Genomic DNA, 14,886 nt, shown 5'->3' on the forward strand with positions numbered 1-14,886 from the left:
GTAGCTCGCGGGGCCGGCGGCCGTGACGTGCCCGGCGACACGCGCCCAGCCCGCCGTAATATTCGTGTACATAAATTCCGGCCACGGCGGACAGACCGGGCCGGTATTGCGGGCGCGGCGGCCATTCGCTGTGGCGGGCGTTCGGCTAACGTTACGCCAATTTATTACTACACGGCGTAGCCGGCGCTGTCTGGAACAGCGATCCGTTACGTCAGCTTTAAATTCCCAGACACCGGATATATGTTACCGTCTTGTCACATTTTGTGTGAATAATCGCCGTACGGTCGAAAGCACAACTGAATAGTGTAACAGGTGACCTACTGTCCACGTGCAACGGCCGTTGCCTAGCAACGTGCTTATGCAGAGGCAAGTTATCTGGCATCTCCGATCGAATGACGCACCTGTGAGCCTAGCACCACAGATTTATTTCTTTTTGCTTCATCCTTCTGCACTGAAGCTCCAAAGAATATGATATAGGCACGCGTATTCAAATACAGAGATATACAATAGCCAGAACACGCTAATGACGGTCGGCAATGCCTGTATAAGACAATAAGTGTCTGGTGCAGTTGTTAGATCGGTTACTGCAGCTACATTGGCAGGTTATCAAGATTTAACTGAGTCTGAACGTGGTGCTATAGTCGGGACACGAGCGATGGGTCACAGCATCTCCGATGTAGCGATAAAGCGGCGATTTTTCCGTACGACTATTTCACGACTGTGCCGTGAATATCAGGAAACCGCTAAAACATCAAATCTCTGACATCGCTGCAGTCAGAAAAAGATCCTGCAAGAACGAGAACAAGGACGACTGAAGAGAATCGTTTAGCGTGACGGAAGTGCAACCCTTCCGCAAATTGCTGCAGATTTCAATGCTGGGCCATCAACAAGTGTCAGCATAAGAACCATTCAACGAAACATTAAAGATTTGGGCTTTCGGTGCCAAAAGCCCACTTTTGTACTCTTAATGACTGCACGACACAAAGCTTTACGCCTCGCCTGGTCCCGTCAGCACCGACATTGGACTACTGCTGATAACTGGAAGATGTTGCCGGTCGGACGAGTCTCGTTTGAAATTGCAATCGAGCAGATGGACGTCTTCGGGAATGGAGACCATGAATCCATAGATCCTGCATGTCACCAGGTTACAGTTCAAGTTGGTGGAGCCTCTGTAATGGTGTCGGGCGTGTGCAGTTGGAATTATGTGGGACCCCTGATACGTTTAGATACGACTCTGACAGGTGACTCTTACATAAGCATCCTGCCTGATCACCTGCATCCATGGCTGGTCCCGGCGGAGGTTCGACTCCTCCCTCGGGCATGCGTGTGTGTGTTTGTCCTTAGGATAATTTAGGTTACGTAGTGTGTAAACTTAGGGGCTGATGACCTTAGCAGTTAAGTCCCATAAGATTTCACGCACACCTCAATCGATTCATGTCCATTGTGCATTCCAACAGACGTGAACAATTCCAGCAGGACAATACGACATCCCACACGTACAGAAGTGATGTAGCGTGGCTCCACGAACACACTTCTGTGTGGCCAGCAGACTCCACAGACATGAACATTATTGATCATATCTGGAATGCCTTGCAACGTGTTGTTCAGAAGAGATTTCCACCCCTTCGTACTTTTACGGATTTATGGACAGCCCTGCATGATTCATAGTGTTAATTCCCTCCAGCACTACTTTAGACATTAGTCGAGTCCATGCCACGTCCTGTTGAGTCACTTCTGCGTGATTGCGGGGTCCCTTCACGATATTAGGCAGATGTTACAGTTTCTTTGGCTCTTCATTGTATGATAGTAACATTACTTCTTGGATCCAAACTGGATCCACCAACAGATTTATAACATGTATAACTTGTAGGAAATTCGAGCAGAAAACAATGTAACTAGCAGATTTTATTTAATTAGTGAAATAGCCGGTGTGTTGGCAAGAATAACTGTTGCAATCAGTATTTGCAGATGACAGATATGACTGCAACTTCAATAAGTAAAAGCGAGTCCATTAAACTTACAAGGAACTGCTCAAAAACGGTTGGTAGGAAAATGTTTTCCCACTGCAGCAGGCTGGCTGGTATTGTACAGATGTAAAGAATATTTTGAGAAAATACAGTCTTGCTTGCAACAGTTATTGTTTAATGACGCGTTTCACCTATTTAATACATCATCAGATTTTCTACAAGAAGAGAAGAAACGAGAAAACAAAAAGCTCAATGTATGGTCCCATCATGCACAGCTCGAAAGAAAAATGTCACTGGAGATTCTTCGAAACATTCTAAACAAAGCTTACGAATGCTGTTATGCTGTAAAATAAACACAAGTTCAGATCGTGTGCCTATACAATAAATATGAAGCAATAATAAAACCTTTAAAGACTGAGGAAGACGTACAATATCAGAGGCAAAATAAGAAGTTAAAACCTGACCTTCGATACACGAATAACAGCAGACACGGCGATGCAACGATAGGAACACAGCTAAAGAAATGCGGACATGTGGCTTCATTCAAGCACAGAGTAACAAAAATTGACCAACACAGTTGAACACATCAATCATGTAAACAGATAAGCATGGAATAAGTAAATGTTCCATGAGATTTAGTAGTGGAAATACACACAGACGGCGCGATTGAGTAGTTTCGAAATAAAAATTCGTATAAGAGGAATTAAACCTTAGACTACTGAATATGACATTCTAAAGAACGAATATAATAAGTAATAAAGTAACACTATATGACATGCTGCACAAAATTTAGAAGCAGAACATTTCCATAAAGCACCAGTAGGCAGCACGCGTAACAGTGTGTAAAGGCAATTGATACGGGCTTTAATAAAAATAATCTTAAACTAAAAATAAAATTATAAGTGCTAATTGTAAAGGTAAAATCACTCCTAGTGCTTGATCTACTAGCTGATTAGTAAATATCAGAACTATTTCGGCTCCAAGATGTCAATTTTTAGAACATTTACTTACTTGATATTTCTCCCTAAAATAGTTCAATTTTAAATGCTGTCCCTTGTTCATTAGTATATGCGTCCAGCAGGCTTTATGAGCGCTACCACTCCTCAAGCATTGTTACTATTGGTTTTAGGTATTGCAGTTACAAGCATCTTTATTTTTAGGCTTTACTAATAAGTCCTGGCACTATCTTCCTCTTAACATTGAAACGTTTCTGTTAAAACTTTAACTCGTGTTTGTAGGCGTCGAGTTGGTATCTGAGAAAAGTGTAAAACTTACTTTGATATCGGGCAACAGAAACACACGAAAATTTAATTTTGAAGGGAAATATGTGGAGCTAAAGCTGCACGACGCAAAATCCACGCTAGCTAGTACATCAAAGAATTCGTCTGCGAGAAACCAATCTGTTTTTCAATGGAATTTATATATGTTATCTGACAGCGAAACAAATTACTCAGGTTAAAATGTTGGCACTTAACACAGCTAATCTATCAAACGATCGCCGTAACAGAATTGTTATAGAGATTACAGGGCAAATGAACATGAAAATTAACGCATCTGACTTTCTGACAATTGAAAATTCACGTGCAATGCACGATGGTGTCTTACTGGTTTTCGCAAAATGCTTCTCAGTAAACAACTCTCGATGCCCAACGAGAGCCTATAAACACAATCATGAAAATAAATGAAAATGGGCAACTAATCTTAACGACTGATAAATGAGAACATGATTCAAAGTTAATGTACGCTTCATTAAGCGATAACAACAATGTATCTTTTCATTAAGTTCTCACTTCTAGACAAATTAGCTAAAAGTTTCATAATAACTCTCTTGGGTATATTTGCCTTCCTTGACACTTATTTCAATTCTCTGGTAAGTCCATGTGCTTCACTATAAAACTTCTACAGCAAATTTCAGCCACACCCAATGTTCTATCAATAAGAAACCATACATTTACAGCCAGCCCGGTGTGGCCGAGCGGTTCTAGGCGCTTCAGACTAGAACCGCGCGACCGCTACGGTCGCAGGTTCGAATCCTGCCTCGGGCATGGATGTGTGTGATGTCCTTAGGTTAGTTAGGTTTAAGAAGTTCTAAGTTCTAGGGGACTGATGACCTCAGATGTTAAGTCCCATAGTGCTCAGAGCTATATACAGTTACAAAAATTAAAAAAAAACTGGAAAAGTGTCTATTCTCATTCTTGTATTGATATCATATCATTTCCTCGAAATTTTTGTTCAAAACATGTAATTACAAAATCCTGTTTAAATAATGCTGCCTCCACTACGCGGCAGGACAGCTTCCGTCATTTACAAACCAAATCCATAACCAGACTGTCCAACACACTATACTGCTATTCTCTTCAAAAAAGTAACCTCTCTGATTAACATCTGTGGTCTCAAGAACATACTTACAAAGAATATGGTTATAGTTAGTTCCGCAAGAAAGTGTACGCCATAATTTTAAACGTAACGCCCGCAAGCACATCTCAGGTACTGGTCTCAGATCTGTAATCAATGCGCTTTTGCACAGTGTATAGATAGTGTGAGAGTTGAATATTTTGTTTCGCCGGTTGCAGTTTAAAATGACTGCAAAGTGTCCGAAGCGTCACGACGTAGTGTCCCTTGTAAATCATCCAAATGGACCAAAACTTTGATATGGAGCTGCTGCTAAAATTCTTAGAAAGTCAAAGACATTGTTGCGAAGTGGGTTAAACGATATTTAAGGGTGGAAACGTTGATGATTTACCGGAGAGAGTGCTAAGGTGCCAAGCTAAAATCAATAATGGCGGCGACTGGATTAACTATTAGGTAATTGTGCAATTAGTAAAAACACGTATTTTCATGTAGACATATATTTATAATAGTGTCTTTTGTCTCATTCAGATAACGGCATACACTTTCTTGTGGAACAGACTGTAAATCGATACTACAGAGGTTGATTAAATTTATCAAATTCATAACTTCCTTTCCATATATGGTCAAAACTTCTAGACAACAGTAATGGCAAACATGACAGCTAATTTTCAACATGTTCTCATTAATTTTGCAGCCCGTCTACTTCTTATACGTTTTTATATACCTTACATTTTTATAGTATTTTTCCTATTTCCATTGAAGCCCTAGAGGTAATTTTATCTTTACAGTTAGCACTTATACAGTTACTTTATGGGTTTAAATCCGCATAATTTGCGCTATCTACTTTATAATGCATTTTTATTGAGGCTCATTTTAATATATTCGTTCTTTATGATGTCTAGCCTATGTTTCAATCCCCACTATATGCGTTAATTTAAAATCCTCATTCCAAAATTACTCACGCACGCCATCTGTGTGAGTTACCGCCACTAGGCCCTACGGAGCGCCTGCTCCAATGCTTAGATATTTATATGCCTGATGTTTTCAACTATGTTGGTCAATTTTAGCTATAATGTGATTAAATAAAGCCACATGTCCGCAGTAAGTGTGGTCACCTTAAAGGTTTTCTTATTATTTCTCATTCATTGTATAGGAACGCTTTTTGTTTAGCGTGATCTTGACATATGCTTATTTTACAGCAAAAAAGCAAACGAAAATTTTCTTTCTAATAGTTCGTATATGTTCCTATGATAGTTTTCTTTCGCGGTGTGCATGAAAGGAAAATATCGCTGGATACTAAATTTTTTCCTTTCCTCTCTGTCTGTAGAAAACCAGATGATGTCCTAAATAGGCTAAACGCGTCATTAAACAACAATTATTGAAATCAAGACTGTTTTTTTTAAATAATGTCTTAGAAAAGTTAAACAAACTAAGCTACGTTAAAGTGCTGAAAAAATTTTCATTGTGCTGAAGAGTTTCATATTATACTAATCTTAACATGCTTATTTGGTAAATTAATAACAATAACAGGCCACGGTCGCACAAAAGGAGACTTTTGATCCAGGTTTCAGCACTGCTTCATCAGAAATAAAACTCTCAAATAGGCGTGTCACGTATTAAACTAAAAATCAAGCGATAAAGCCTTAATCACAAAATTTGTAAAACAGAATACCCAAATAGCAAGCCACTATTGGCTGCTCACATGCGTCGGGCTACGGTAGCATTTGTTGCTGTAATCTTAACAACTAAACGTTCAGTTATTTTATTCGGAAATTACTCTTAAGTTGTTATTTGTTACGTAAAATCCTACAAATGAAACAATAATAGTACAGCGAACGTATAAGGATGTGCATGCTGGAAATTTTGTTGTTCTGGTCGTCAGTCCTGAAACTGTTTCAAAGGATCTCTCCACGTTATTCTATCCTGCGGAGGCCTCTTCATCTCTCCATAACTTCTGGAACCAGCATTTATTTGAACCTTTCTGTCTCACTACGACTCAGGATGTGTCCTATCAACCGATTCCTTCTTTCACTCAAGTTGTACCCGAAATATCTTTTCTCCCGAGTACGGTTCAGTTGTTCTCGGTGGTTCTCGGATCCACCCACCTAATCGTCAGCATTCTTGTGCAGCAACAAATTTCAGAATCTTACACTATTTTCTTGTTTGAACTTTTTATCGAACACATTTTGCTTATGAACAAGCTACATTCCAAACACTTTCAGAAGACTCGTGCTAACTCTCAGATTTATATCGCATTTTATGTACAGTCGTTTTCTGATATCGTCAGTGGTATTGTTGCCCAAATACCGAAAAATATCGACTTCATTTAGTATGTCATTCGAAAGCCAGTTTCCGCTGTGTCCCCAGATTTAAATCGAGTACATGCCATCTTGTTTGTTCTACGTAACTGTTGATGTTCATCTTATAACCACTCCAGCTGGCAAACCGGCCTTACCCGGATACTCGTTTTTCCAATTTTCTATTACAAATGAAAACCAAAATCTGAACTGTGTTTATAATGTAAAGTCGAAAAAATTTCATTTCTATGTATTCGTGAAAACACCTTTGAAATTATATAGTAGATTCGGTGTCAGATGACCACAGACAGTTTCTGAAGGCTGGGCGCAGCTGCTTTCCGTGTGTACAACGCGATTCTGTTAACGTTTCTATGACAATGCTTCTTCACAGCTCCACAGTCGGCTGTTGTTTTCTCTTACACCCGTTTACGCTTCATAAGTGAAAGCTGTCAGAAGCGCTGTCAGGTGTCAGGGATTTCTTTAGCTGACACCGCTGTAGGAGTGTCTCAGTGTCAGTAGTAAGGAATGAAATTATTAAAACTTCCCGCCAGATGTGGCATTTTTTCACACATCTCAGTGTTTATGACGTCATATCTCTTGAAGTATGTGTCGTACAAGGATGTATTTGTGTAGGTACACTCAGCGGTATATGTCTGCAAAATACGTTGGGAATAGAGTTAGTAGCAAGGAAGTAATAAATTTAAACGTCATGCATAACGCGGCAGTTTTCATGCATATCAATTCTTCTGACGTCATATCTCCTCAGCAATTGTAGGTATGTGGTTCTTACCCCATCAGCGAGTGTTACTTGACTTGACAGTGAGGGCTATGCATACCAAATTTGGTTGAAGTCGGTCCAGTGCTTTAATAGGAGATGTGGTACATAGACACAAACACACATCCATTTGTATAATATGCATGAATTTCAAGCCATTATCGATTGTGTTCCATTGCTCTGCCGTGTATTTTCCGCCGCTGACAATTACAGTTTCATCGGCCAACCTGAACTCTAATTCCGTTTTCAGGTTTCTAGTTGGGATACTTCTTGTTCGGTGTACAGAGACAATAGCTTCGGTGTAAAGCACAATCCTGTATCACTCGTTTCTCAGCTAAAGCTTTCTTTTCAGTCTGTATTTGTTGGTCGATTTCTGTTGACCGAGAACTGTTCCAGTTGTACAGTAAGATTGCGTTATATGTTAGTGTTTCATCATATTATAGCTTATCACCATGACTATATTGTCATGCATACGGGAGATTATACAGAAGTACATCCTTCTGGCTACTCCATAGAATTCCTGGAATTTGTCCTCAGGATTCGCACACCAAACACAGGGAAAACATAAATGATTCACTCGTTTTCAAAGTTCTATATTTTCCAGGGTATTACATGTAGGAATACGATTTGTAGATGAATCGAACAGCAAACTCGCCGAGTTTGCATTATGACCACCAGCTGGCGTTACGAGTGCACTGCCTTGGCAAAATGGCGACAAAGCAAGAAAAGAATTTTGTATGTAGAAATATGCGAGATATTTATCTATTACAGCAGCGCAGTGTGCAGTCAGAAGGAACTGCCATGCAAACAGACCATTGGGAGTTGGTATTACAATTTTTAGGGACAATGCTTTTCTCTGTGAACAGGAAAATACCGGTCGACCTAGCGTGTCAGATGTAACCATGGAGAGGGTGAGGAAAAGTTCCTTTCTGATTAAAAAAAAAAAAAAAAAAAAACAGTCCGCACAAGCCACTAATTTGGAATAGCCCACCATAACGTGTGGAAGGTTTTTCCGGCGGCGGTTGGATTTCAAACCATACAGTCTACAGAATATTATGGCCGGTGCCTTCAGTCTTGCATTCCAGTGCAGGAAGCAATTGAAGACATACATTTCGCCCCCAAGCTGATATTCAGCGACGAGATAAACTTCATTTACTTGGAAATGTTAATCGCTACAATTTGAGAATGTGGGGCACTGGAACTCGTCAAGAATTTGTGGCTCAGCAAAGAGATTCTCTTAAGTATGTTTTCCCTGTGAAGATTACAGACGAAGCCGTGTGGTCTGCTTTTCTCCAGTGAGAGGAATGTGACGGATACCTCTTGATTTAATATGTTGGAACTACCGTTGTCTGCGCAACTGACTGCTGTTCCAGAGAATTTCATGTTACAACAAAACGGCCAACACCTCATTTCGCGTCGCAGGATCGGATGCAGTGTCGTGTGACTAGGGCCTCCTGTCGGGTAGACCGTGTGTCTGGTGCAAGTCTTTCGATTTGACGCCACTTCGGCGACTTGCGTGGCGATAGGGATGAAATGGGGATGATGATGACAACACAACACGAAGTTCCTGAGCGGAGAAAATCTCCGACCCAGCCGGGAATCGAATCTGGGCGCTTAGGACTGGCATTCTGTCACGCTGCCCACTCAGCTACCGGGGACGAACGATGGAGTGGAGAAAGTCATGTGGTTCAGTTTCTTTGCCACCCCCTCGCCACGCCTCACCCATACGTCCGCTGACTTTTACCTTTGGGAGCACATTAAGGAGAGTGTTCACATACTCTCGTTGCGAAGAATACTGAAGCACATCAGAAAACTTCTCAGTGCTGTAGTGCCGACTATTGACAAAGTGTTGCTAGATATGGTATAATTATGATGTTTGGTAGCCGGCCACAGTGACCGAGCGGCTCTAGGTGCTTCAGTCTGGAACCTCGCGACCTCTACGGTCGCAGGTTCGAATCCTGCCTCGGGCATGGATGTGTGTGATGTCCTTAGGTTAGTTAGATTTAAGTCGTTCTAAGTTCTAGGGGACTGATGACCTCAGATGTTAAGTCCCATAGTGGTCAGATCCATTTAAACCATCTGATGTTTGGTTTGTGGGGCGCTCAACTGCACGGTCACCAGCACCCATACAAAGTCCCAACTTTTGCCCAGTCGTACTTTTTACACAGGCCAGTCTTAGCCACTGACACGAACGATGATGATGATGAAATGATGAGGACAACACAAACACCCAGTCCCTGGGCAGAGAAAATCCCCATCTCGGCCTGGAATAGAACACGGGACCCCGTGATCCAGAGGCAGCAACGCCAGCCACCTGACCACGAGCTGCGGACAGATAAGGTATTGAACGGACTCCCGCTTGGACGTGTGTCGCGTGGCCAGAGAGATACTCATAGAACTTGTGTTGAGTACAAAATTTGAGTTAGTTTACGGTTCTATGCACGCATCGATCATATATGTAGTATTTTGCAAAATACAGAGCTCTGAAAACGAACGAAGCAGTTGTAATTAGCTGTGTTAATTTCTATTTATCATAGGAAATACACTACCGGAAAAAAGTTAGTATCCCAGGAAAGAACTTGATCCGATAACGGCATATGCCACCTGGGGGATAGCAAATATACTCATAATTGTTTCTGCGTCGTCCACCAACTGATGGCGTAGTAGCATAGGTACTTGAGCGCCATCTGCGTCTACGCGTTGCTCGCAGTCAGAAGGCTCAGCGTGGTGAATATGTGTAAAGCAAACAGGCAACTATGTCATGGAGATGCACTCGTGCTTCCTACAGCCAACTGAGCGCGTTTGAAAGGGGTCGAATTGTGGCCTTCCGAGTAGAGGGATAGTTCTGTAGAAGAAGTGCCACACAAACTGGACGTGGTGCGTTAATACTGCAACGATGTTAGTGGTCGCATGAACATTCTCATACCCGTAGACGAGATTCAGGACGTCCACGCAAGACAAATACCTTTCACGATCGTCGCATTGTAAGGGCAGCAGTGGCAGATCGTACGGCTTCGATTGCACAGATAAGAAGACTTGAATACCCAGTCATGTCATCACGAACTGTCGCGAACTGGGTATTAGGAGTGTGACTACATGCACGCACGCCTCTAGCCCATCGTCCACTCACACCACAGCATCGACGTGCACGGCTCGGTCGGTGCCGTCAAAGGATTACCTAGAGGATGGAAAGGGGCACTATAGTCTTCAGAGATAAAAATAGGTCCTGCCTGCATTCAAGCGATGGTCGTTGCGCATATGATGTAGGCACTGTGCGCGCTGTCTCGTAGAGAGCATTCGTCCAAGACACAGTGGCCTCACAATCGACCTTACGGTCTGAGGTGCAATAGGCTACAACTCTCGTCCAACTTTGGTGTTTCTGGGGTTACGTGCAGATCGTTATTAGACCAGTTCTTTAGCCTTTCATGCGAAACGAAGGTGATGTGCTGTTCCAATAGGATAGTGCTCACCCACACACTGGCTAACATTATTTCCTAACATGTCTCCATTCGACCACGTGTGGCATATGATGGGACGAGAAATGACTTTTGCGACTCGCTCAACAACAACTTTTACAGAACTGTGTTAACAGGTAGTGCAGGTGTGGCATAACATATCCCACGACAATATTCACTATCTGTCAGCTCCTGCTATGCCGCCTATGGAGTATACACGACGTACCGATATGGGACTTCCAGCATGAGTCGATACCTGGTATCTTAGAACTGCTTGTGCTATTCATCTGTAAATCTAATCATTTCATATATTCCACATGCACTGGCGCAACGAGAACTCTTTGGTGAATTGGAAATCTCTAAAATGGTGCACCACTTTTTTTTAAAAGAATATCAGCATGTGAGACACTGTTGCGCAACGTACTATCCACCTACGCTCCGAAACCTTGCTGTTGACTCTTAGGATCATCCTTTAAGAGGAAAATGAATTCTTGCGGTTGAGGAAGGGAAGAGACGACAGTAGTCTGTAATGCATCAACGGACGGATTATTGCTTGCTGGCTTTGAGTTCAGTATCTAATGAACGCTTCTGGTCCATAGAATGCGCTGTCCCATTCTTCAAATAAACTTCTTTTATACCGCGACGGCAAAACGTCAATGCCTTTAACAGCTGACATAGCCACTATTTTGGGTGGTAATCAGACAAATGTGGTTCATGATTTAAAGGAGTGTGTTGTGTCTTATCTTTTAATAAAACTTTTACAAGGGGTGCTAAATGAGTAATGAAGATATTTATTTCTGAAAGTAGGTTGGTGTTATTCAGAATTCCGATACATACACTCTCATTCTTTTGACTGCAAAACCCTATTCTGAAGCATAACCTCCATTCGATGTCACGGCCTTATGCGACATTACTGGGAGGCCCTCTCTGCCAGCATCGTACCTTTCTACTGGTCGACGACGGAGTCAGCGTCTTGCTGCATCAATAACCTCAACATCATCCGTATACTGATTCCTGCGGAATGCTTCCTTCTTTGAGCCGAACTGATGGAAGTGGGGAGGTGCGAGATTCAGGCAGTATGGTAGATTTGGAAGAACAGTCCAATGACGTTCTGTGAGCTCCTATTGGGTGTGCAGACTTGTACGCGGCCTTATTTTGTCATGGAGAAGGAGAAGATCTTTTGGATCATTTTTGTGGCGACGAACTTCAGTTTCCTGAGTGGAGCACAATACTATTTACAGCTGATCGTTGCACGATGACGGAGCACCTCAGTCAGAATAACTACTTCAGAGTCACAGAAGACCGTCCCCGTGACTTAGTGGCTGAGGATGCAGCTTTTAAATTCTTCTTCGCAGGGGAGGTGGTGTGGTGCCTGTCTTTGGATTACCGTTTTGTTTACAGTTCGAAGTGATGAACCCATGTTTCACGGCTTGTGAGGATATTAGGCAAAACATTGTCACGATCATTCTCGTAACGCATAATCAATTCCGCATAGATGGTCCTTCGTTGCTCTTTACCGTCTTCTATTAGGCGGTGAATAACCCAGCGGACACACACTTTTGATTACCCAAAATGGTGGACGAATGTGTCAGCGCTACCAACACAGACGTCCAGTTCAACAGCAACGTGTTTGATTGTGATCCATCGATCTCATCGAATGAGAGCGTTCGGGTAGCCTAATGGTACGATAATTGGTAGTTGGTAGCAATAAGCGGGAAAACGGAGTTCGCGTCCAAGTCTGACAGTGATTTTCACTTCACCGTTCCATTACACAGCTGATGGTTGTCCATGTTCGCAACAGCTAATACATTCCCTGTGTTTCGTAGCGCCTGTAGTCGCCGATGGAACACTTCATAATGCTTCTGAAACACAGGCACTTCAATATCATATTTATCTGTCGATACAGGGCAAGTGTCTTTCAGTTAAAATATCTTATGTACGGGAATATACATTACGGATGTGAGAGTGCATGTTGTAGAGACGCGGTTGACGATACACAGAAATTTGTGTCAGACCACGGAGCGTGCTTACATAGCACAATGCTAAGGCGAACGCTTTCAATAAGCGAAAAATCTGGGTTCGTCATAGAATTTCACTGTCTTCATTCCATTATTCAGCTGTCCGCCCCGATAGCTGAGTGGTCAGCGTGACGGATTGCAGTCCTGCGGGCCTGGGTTCGATTCCCGTCAGAGTCGGAGATTTTCTCCGCTCAGGGGCTGGGTGTTATGTTGTCTTCATCATCATTTCATCTCCATCTGGCGGTGAATGTAATAAGACCTGCACCAAGGCGGCCGTATCTGCCCCGTAAGGGGCCTCCCGGCTCTTGACGCCAAACGCTTCTTTCCATTACCATTATTCAGCTGCTGGTTCTCCATATTCACTGCTGAGAATACATTTCACATCAGACACTACATTTAGTTTGCAAACCACTGTTAACTGCATCACGGAGGGTACTCAGCACGGTACGCCCTGTTCCCACAGTGTAGGAAGCATGGAAAAAATAACAACCTAAATGTGTCTGTGCATGCTGTTACTTAATATGAAGATGCGTCTGAAAAGTTCCCAGTGTCGGAAGAGTTTTGTAGCTAATGGTGGTTACTTTGAAGACCAGTAAAAGTATTTAATAAATAACTTTTGTTTCCTTTATTATCTGAGACCATTCCACAAATTTTCAGACTCACGTTAATATGAGTACCCACTACCCTAAATACCCAATGGCACTAAACTTGCCTCCACGGCCCTACGGGAACGTTACATGGGGTCATGAAGAATATTTCTACATTCTTCGCTTAATACTTGTTTAGAGACTTTGTAAGTAGAGGTCTAAAGACTAGGTGGTGTCCTTTCTTTATGTATTTGACAATTCAGAATTTTCAACATTTCTCTGATTCTTTCCCTGAATCAGACTAATCTGTGACTAATCGTGAGATCCCTCTTCTTTTAAGTCTAATATCCCTAGCCAGTCCTGCTTAGCGTTGGTCCCACGTGCGTGAGCAGTATTCTAAGATGCGACGCACAAGTAAATGTTGAAATGTGATCTGTCAGGTTTCCCCGCCGCAACTGATCACTCCTGCGCTTTCAGCGGTTCAGCCGAGTTGCTGATTTCTTTTTATGTGTAAAACTGAATCAACATCTCGGATCAACACCCAAAAGCGCACTATCAAATGACAAGATAGTAAAAATATACTCACGTACTGCTTTAGCCTCTTCTCTCTGTAAATTTGTATTTTAATAGTTCATCTTAAGAGAGAGAGACCATTTAAGTTTTGTGTACCGGAGTACAGAGTGTAGAATTGAGAGTGATAGGGAAGGAGCTAATATGCATTTAATCAAGATTATATGAAGCCAGTTTTTTAGTTTTAAATATTTTAGTTATATTCATCAAGGAATAGTTCAGAAAGGGAGCTGATAACTGCAGTGTTGCATGCACTAAAGATGTAACTTGAATAGTCTTCGTATCGCTCAAATACTTCGTTACACTCCCACACATTTCACACGACGACACTCTGATTTAAGAGGAGGTTAGGACACCGCACATTTGAAACTACGTGAGTGGGACATCCACAAAGGTTGCATATAATTTTCACAATTAAATCATCAACTACAGTTGTACTTCCTGACTCACGTCTTTATACTAGCGGGTTTCAGAGAACAGCCTAATGTTCAGACGTATCTGTAAACTAAAACCAAAAAATATCTCTAGACTGACAGAGCATACACAAGCTAACGGTAATAAAGCAAAAACATAACTCGAGTCACATAAATCCAATCCACTTAGCATACCTACAACGAAGCGACAAGGAAAGTGATACAGGCATGCGAATTCCAGTAGAGATATATAAACAGGCAGAATACGGTGCTGCAGTCGGCATCTACTACATTAGAAAAAAATGTCTGCTACAATGGCAGTTTATCGAGATTTAAGTAAGTTTGAACATGCTGTTACAGTCCATGGACCCTGCATGTCGGCAAGGGAATGTTCAAGCTAGTGGAGGCTCTGTAATGGTGTGGGGTGTGTACATTTCGATTGATGTGGAACC

The sequence above is a fragment of the Schistocerca piceifrons genome, chromosome 2 (genome assembly GCF_021461385.2).
Source record: "Schistocerca piceifrons isolate TAMUIC-IGC-003096 chromosome 2, iqSchPice1.1, whole genome shotgun sequence".
NCBI lineage: Eukaryota > Metazoa > Arthropoda > Insecta > Orthoptera > Acrididae > Schistocerca > Schistocerca piceifrons.